An 8,394-nucleotide genomic window follows, 5' to 3' on the forward strand; every position below is an offset into this window, starting at 1 on the left:
TGGCAGTGTCAAAGATTACTTTCTGTTCAGTGTCAAAGATGACTTTCTGTTTCATGGACCTCTACACCAGAGGACAGGAAGTGGCTTCCTACTTGACTGTGTACTCTGTATGTAGAGGGGGTGTGGTTTCTTTGATAAGGAAGTGTGACATAGTGTTGGGTAGTAGGCAGAGATGGTTAGTATTTATGTTTGAAATACATATTTTAATTACTTCTGAATATTTTGTCATTTGAATTACACTGGGCTTAACTACACTCCAATGCATTTTGTATTTTGTACATTCAGAATAGTAAATCGTTTTCTCTGCCATTTTTTATAGCGGTTCACATCTTGTGGCCCCCCCTTTCACCCTGTAATGGCATCAGAAGTCTGATAGCACTATGGTGTGATAATAACATCTGCTAAATGAATTACATATAAATGTAAATGGGAAAATGTTGATAAATACTTTTTTGAGGGAAAATTTACTTGATACGATTGTAATATATTGTTGTCTCACCTAGCTGTCTTAAGATGAAGGCACTAATTGAAATTCGCCCTGCTAAATGACTAAAATGTAAATGTAAAAATGAATAATTGCAAAGCATGCTGAGTATTATTCTAAAGAGCTCCGCCCCGAAACAAGGCCAAAAATAATACCCAGTGTGCTTTGCAGTTAATTTCTTATGTTCATTTTCACATATACATTTACATTTGAGTCATTTAGCTTATCCAGAGTGACTTGCTCAACTAAGGTAGATAGCAAAATACAGTATCACTGTCATAGCAAGAAAAAAGGTTTTGTCACTGTTTCTGAGAATGTTGTTGGTGTTCGGATCGGTTACTTGCAAATGTGTTTTTGTATTTAAAATGAATACATTACATTGAATGAAATACATTACAAAATACAAGTATTTAGTAGTTTATTTTGATACATTGATCTTGATGGTATTTTGTATCTGTATTTTGTAATTGTATGTAGTAATTTCTACCCATCCCTGGTAGTAGAATAATCTGTCTGCAGGGGGTTTTTAGGACCAGGACACTGGAGGCAAAGGACCGGTTTAAACAGGAAAATGTCCTGGAGTTTTATTAAAAATAAATGTTTCACAAATCACTTTGAAATGGCATTGAAAAGGCAAAATAAATACCTATCTCTCCTCAGAGCATAATTACTGGGCAATCACTTACAAACTCAAGAGATCAGGGTGTTGTTTCAGTTCTCGGAACAGGGTTCTGAGAACTGACACATCTCAGTTTTCAACCCTAATGCTGAGCTGTTGTGACTTCTATCTCAACAACAGGATGCTGCCCCTTGTCAAGAAGCTCTTTTGGCACTCCTCCTAGAACATTTGGTTTAGACAGAGGATCAACAACAGGATGCTGCCCCTCACCCAGAAGCTGTTTTGGCACTCCGCCTAGAACAGTTGGTTTAGACAGAGGACCAGAAAGAGGAACTTGTGCGACACACTGTTCTAATGAAGTTTTACTGGCAGAATGTTTTCTTCATTATATCTTCTTCACACAATAACTACGTTTAGTACCTTTAAGACTAACTGTATGTCATCTTACTTAATTACCTTGTACCTAAGTCAATTTCTGTCACCACAAATGTTATCCACAAGTTCATCTGACTGGGGAAATAAATATAGGGCTTCATTGACAACATCCTGAAGTATCCCTTTAAGTCAAAACTATAACTGAAATGTCTTTGGCCACCATACCAATCAAAACGACATCAAAAGAGTTCATCAAGAGGTCCATAGTCTTTGAGATAGTGGCTGGGTTGGAGACCCACCAGCCGCATGGTGGCTCACCAAACGGGCATAGAGAGTTGACTGCAGCAAGGTGTACTGCTTAACTAGGATGTGGCCCTAATTGGAGAGTGGCTTTAGGGTGGAGTACGCTTCCAACAGCAGGCATTCCCTTCAACATGTTACAGAAGATAATGTGGAGACAGAGATGGGCAGTATCTCTGTTATACGTATTTGAAATACATATTTCAATGACTTTTGACTATTTTGTCATTTGTATTGCACTGGCCTGAACTACAATCCTATGTATTTGGAACAAGATACTTTTGAGACCTGTAATTTGTAAAAACATTTTGTTGTTGTAAAATACAACTTATTTTTCTATACCATTCTTTATAGGGGTTGGACATTTTGTGTTCCCCTTTCATCCTGCATTGGTATCAGAAGTCTGATGGCACTATGGTTTGATAAAGTGACTAGTAAATGACAAAAATGTGTACTCTGTATGTAGAGGGGGTGTGGTTTCTTTGATAAGGAAGTGTGACAGATTTTTTGTTAGTCGGCAGAGATAGTTTGTATTTATGTTACATGCATTTGAAATACATATATTAATTACTTCTGAGTATTTAGTCATTTGAATTATGCTGGGATGAACTACACTCCAATGTATTTTGAAAATACAAAATACTTTTCTATACCATTTTTTTATAGCGGTTCACATCTTGTGGCCCCGCTTTCACCCTGCATTGGTATCAGAAGTCTGATAGCACTATGGTGTGATAAGAGCGTCTGCTAAATGAACTAAATATACATGTAAAAAAGAACACTTGAAAAATATGCTGGGTATTAAAATAATGAGCTCTGTACCCAAAAGAAGGCCAATAATAATACCCAGTGTGCTTTGCAATTGTTCATTTTTACATTGTCATTTTAGTCATTTAGCAGAGACTCATATCCAGAGAGACTTACCATCAGTACATTCAACTAAGGTAGATGAACAATCTCATATCACAGTCATAGAAAGTTAAAAGCTGTTTTCTTCCGTCACTGAGAATGTTGTTGTGGTGAAGGTGTGTACTAGCAAATGTATTTACCTGTATGTATTTGTATTTTATCTACATACAACTACAAAAGTATTTTGTATTTTAGTTTGATACATTAGTCTTTAGAGTATCTGGTATTTTTAACAAGATCCATTTTTGATGTACAGTATATTTTGCCCATCTCTGTGTTGATATATCGTCTCTCAGTGACTAACTGATTTGGTTATGGCTACCTAGATTCATGTGGAGATCACAACACCCTTCTCCCCCGACAGAGTCATCAGTAAGCACACACACGGCACACACACACAGACACACACAGACACACACACGGACAGACAGACAGAGACACACACACGCACAGACACACACAGACACAGACACATACACGACACACACACACAGACACACACACACACACAAATACCATCCTCATCAATAAGCCAGTCAATGTTAATGTCTCTCTCTCTCCCTCTCTCTCTGTTTCTCTCCCTGTCCCCTCCCTCCTCTCCTCTCTCAGTGCTGGGTCATGCGTGTGCGGCCCAGTCTGTCCTGGTAGCGGGCCTGTCTGAGGTCCACAGGAAGGGCTATCCTCTGACGGAGCAGGCCCTGTCAGGGAAGGTGCTCCAGGTGTCCTCCATGGCCTGCTTCCAGCTGGCTCCCCAGTACATCCTACTGGGGCTGGCTGAGCAAGTATTTCTGACACACCTATTGCTGCTACATTGTTCGTACACAGAGACAAACTGGGTTGGAGATTTACAATGTCAATGGAGTGTTGGAACCAACTGCCAACATGGAGGATAGTATTCTGAACTCTGGAAGCTAGGGTTAGGATGCCCCCTACTGGTGTATTAGAGACAGACAAGAGACGTTTGAACCAAATGAATGCTTCTATCTCTTCCCAGCCTTCCTCTCTTCTCTGTTCCAGGCTCTGTGATCTCCTTCCACCTGACACCCAGTCATATCAGAGGCATCTCCCTGCACTTCCTCCCCCTGTCCTACGGAGGGGGCTGTTTCCTGGGAGCCCTCATCATCCAGCTGGTCTACCTACTCTCTGGAGGTAAAGGCTTCACTAACAGATGCATCATCGTAACCATAGAAACTGAAGAGGAACATACATTCATGTTGGAATGGTTGATGGGGTTCTGTCTGCATTATGGTGATTCAGTCCTATGGCCACTGATAGTACTGTTCTCCTGTCCAACTACAGGTAACTTCTACCCAAACACACTGCATGAAGGGAATCTGGAGCATTTCTTCTTCTTCTTAGCCATGTTGATGACCATAAACACTCTGATGTTCTGGTGGATATCTTCCAGGTCCAGTATGAGAACCTCTCATGTATCAATATAGTCACTGTAGATGAGGCAAAGGACATGAGGATTTTCAGTGATACAAATTTGAGAATTTCCTTGACCCCTTGAGGTGACCTGAACAAAGTATTAATATAGTCTGTGCAGATGAGACAGGTGACAGTATTGAGACAGGTGACAGTATTGAGACAGGTGACAGTATTGAGACAGGTGACAGTATTGAGACAGGTGACAGTACTGAGACAGGTGACAGTATTGAGGCAGGTGACAGTATTGAGACAGGTGACAGTACTGAGACAGGTGACAGTATTGAGACAGATCCACCCTAGCAGTCTCTCCTCCCCTGTGTCCCAGGTACCTAGACCTGAGTGTGGTGCAGAGTAGAGGAGTAGGAAGCAGCCTTCTGGCAGAGAAACTCCTGCAGTACAAGACCTGCCTGTGATTCTATGACACCATGGAACGCTCCTCCACAACAGTCTCCATAGAAACAGTGTTGTGACCTCTACACTACCTTAGTCCCCTGTAGCGCTGGACAAATGCATGTGGACACCTAATCATTGAACATCTCATTCCAAAATCATGGGCATTAATATGGAGTTTGTCCCCCCTTTGCTGCTATAACAGCCTCCACTCTTCTAGGAAGGCTTTCCACTAGATGTTGGAACATTGCTGCGGGGACTTGCTTCCATTCAGCCACAAGAGCATTAGTGAGGTCGGGCACTGATGTTGGGCGATTAGGCCTGGTTCGCAGTTGGCGTTCTTATTCATCACAAAGGTGTTCGATGGGGTTGAGGTCAGGGCTCTGTGCAGGCCAGTCAAGTTCTTCCACACCGATCTCGGCAAACCATTTCTCTATGGACCTCGCTTTGTGCATGGGGGCATTGTCATGTTGAAACAAATAAGGCCTTCCCCAAACTGTTGCCACAAAGTTGGAAGCACAAAATCATCTAGAATGTCATTGTATGCTGTAGCGTTAAGATTTCCCTTCACTGGAACTAAGGAGTCTAGCCCAAACCATGAAAAACAGCCCCAGACCATTATTCCTCCTCCACAAAACGTAATAGTTAGCACTATGCATTGGGGCAAGTAGGTTTTCCTTGCATCCGCCAAATCCAGATTCGTCAGTCGGCCTGCCAGATGGTGAAGTGTGATTCATCACACGTTTCCACTGCTCCAGAGACCAATAGCGGCGAGCTTTACACTACCAGCCGAAGCTTGGCATTGCGCATGGTGATCTTAGGCTTGTGTGTGGCTGCTCGTCCACGGATCCCATTTCATGAAGCTCCCGACGAACAGCTCTTGTGCTGACACTGCTTCCAGAGGGAATTTGGAACTCAGTAGTGAGTGTTGCAACCGAGGACAGGCAATTTTTAAGTGCTACGCGCTTCAGCACTCAGTGGTCCCGTTGTGTGAGCTTGTGTGGCCTACCACTTTGCGGCTGAGCCGTTGTTGCTCCTAGACGTTTCCACTTCAGAATAACAGCACTTACAGTTGACCGGGGCAGCTCAAGCAGGGCAGAAATTTGACTTGTTAGAAAGGTGGCATACTATGACGGTGCCAAGTTGAAAGTCATTGAGCATTTTAGTAAGGCCATTCTACTGCCAATGTTTGTCTCATGGCCCTGTACTCTTTTCAATTTTTACCAGTGCCCTTCCACTGGCATTACACAAAGCATGTGTGTCCATGTATGCTGATGATTCAACCATATACACATCAGAAACCACAGCTAATGACGTCACTGAAACCCTTAACAAAGAGTTGCAGTCTGTTTTGGAATGGGTGGCCAGTAATAAACTGGTCCTGAACATTTCTAAAACTAAGAACATTGTATTTGGTACAAATCATGCCCTAAGTTCTAGACCTCAGCTGAATATGGTAATGAATGGTGTGGCTGTTTAACAGGTTGAGGAGACTAAATTACTTGGCGTTACCTTAGATTGTAAACTGTCATGGTTAAAACATATAGATTCAATGGTTGTAAAGATTGGGACAGGTCTGTCCGTAATAAAGAGATGCTCTGCTTTTTTGACACCACACTCCACAAAGCAAGTCCTGCAGGCTCTAGTTTTGTCTTATCTTGATTATTGTCCAGTCATAATGGTCAAGTGCTGCAAAGAAAGACTTGTTAAGCTGCAGCTGGCCCAGAACAGAGCAGCACGTCTTGCTCTTCATTGTAATCAGAGAGCTGATATTAATAGTATCCATCCCAGTCTCTCTTGGCTAAGAGTTGAGTAAAGACTGAAAATGTCACCTTGTTTTTATAAGAAACATTAATGTGTTGGAAATTCAGTGACACACACACTTCACTGACAAACACACTTATCCCACCAGACATGCCACCAGGGGTCTTTTCACAGTCCCCAGGTCCATGACAAATTCAAGGAAACTTACAGTATTACAGGATACAGAGCCACCCATGATAGCATGGAACTCCCTTCCATCTTATATAGTGCAAGTGAACAGCAAACTGTGGTCCTCTGTAGCTCAATTGGTAGAGCATGGCGCTTGTAACGCCAGGGTAGTGGGTTCGATCCCCGGGACCACCCATACGTAAAAATGTATGCATACATGACTGTAAGTCGCTTTGGATAAAAGCGTTTGCTAAATGGCATATTATATTATATAAAAAACAAATAAAGCAACACCTCACGGCACAACGCCTCTCCCCCATGTGACCTACTTGTTGTGTGTATGTACTGACATGTATGTGTAACTGATAGATGCACACACACACACTACATGTTAATGTATGTAAATTGTAAAGTATTTTGTCTGTAATGTATTTTTTGTTATATGTCGGACCCCAGTTAGACTAGCTGTTGCCATTGGCGTCGGCTAATGGGGATCCTAATAAATCAAATCAAGTCTATGGGGATTGCATGGCTGTGTGCTCGATTTTATACACCTGTCAGCAACGGGTGTGGCTGAAATAGCCAAATCCACTAATTTGAAGGGGTGTCCACATACTTTTGTATATATATATTGTATGTACTGTGTATTCATTTAATTGACAGTCAGTTTTAGACAGTCAGTTTAGATCAGTGGTATTCAACAGTCAGTTTTAGACTGTCAGTTTAGATCAGCGGTATTCAACAGTCAGTTTTAAACAGTCAGTTTAGATCAGTGGTATTCAACAGTCAGTTTTAGACAGTCAGTTTAGATCAGCGGTATTCAACAGTCAGTTTTAAACAGTCAGTTTAGATCAGCGGTATTCAACAGTCAGTTTTAAACAGTCAGTTTAGATCAGCGTTATTCAACAGTCAGTTTTAGACGGTCAATTTAGATCAGCGGTATTCAACAGTCAGTTTTAAACAGTCAGTTTAGATCAGTGGTATTCAACAGTCAGTTTTAGACAGTCAGTTTAGATCAGCGGTATTCATCAGAATAAATTATTTTACTCAATAATGATCTTTCTCAAAAACGTTTGTATATTGTCCCATACAATAATCTGAACTCTTCATTTTTTGTTTCCCCCGTGACCCCACTAGGAGTCGCGACCCCGACTTTGAATATCACTGGTTTAGACGGTCATAGACTTCAATCTTTGTGTTCCTTCCTACTCCAATATAATGTGTGGGTGTATTATGTGTCGTCTATTTGTCTAAATGGATGTGATGTGGGAGTGTTTTATGTATCATCTATTTGTCTAAATATATATTGGTACATAGATTAATGGAAATAGCTGATTCATTGTGTCAATCAATTCAATAGTAGAGCAATTCCAATGTCATGATGATGACTTTTATTTTGAAAGACCACATTGATTCAGTAAGTGATTCAGACAACTGAATTATTTGGATTCATACATGTACATGGGTGATTTAACTATTCTCATCTGATCATACATGGATCAACAATGATCCCAGTTTCTGATTTGACTGGTTTGCCAGTACTACAGTTTACATCAAGAGAAAAAGAGACACATTTACAGAGGATTGCAACAGCCAAGAGGTGATCAGGTAGACAGTAAAAGTCTGAAGCCTGAGTGTCAGTCTGTATGTGCTATCATGCCATCTGTTTAGCAAGAGCACTAACAGATCTGGGACCAGGCTACAAAGAATGTGCTATGTCTAAAGATCTCCATCAATATGTCTGAAATGGTTGAAATCGTCTGTACCTACTGGTAATTATTGAGATATGATTTTGTACCAATCCCAAACCCAAGATAAAGGGGCTGAGTGAATGTGGCCTGGACTCTGTGGAGGAGGGTCATTGTGTCAGAGACGCTGTAGAAGGACAGAGTTCCTGCCCTGTGGTCCTGGTTCACTCCTACTCTGGAGGAGCAGGGGACAGATATTTCTGTTT

At 41.4% G+C, this 8,394-nt stretch overlaps 1 protein-coding gene across 1 annotated transcript in view; it reads left to right on the forward strand.

Moving 5' to 3' along the window:
- Window positions 1-8,394, forward strand: part of LOC311122154 (uncharacterized protein) — a gene marked incomplete at both ends in the record, with an annotated part of 314,006 nt that overhangs the window by 174,674 nt on the left and 130,938 nt on the right. The gene's annotated exons all lie outside the window — the stretch shown is intronic.

The sequence above is a fragment of the Coregonus lavaretus genome, assembly GCF_964263955.1.
Source record: "Coregonus lavaretus genome assembly, contig: HAP1_SCAFFOLD_334, whole genome shotgun sequence".
Lineage (NCBI taxonomy): Eukaryota > Metazoa > Chordata > Actinopteri > Salmoniformes > Salmonidae > Coregonus > Coregonus lavaretus.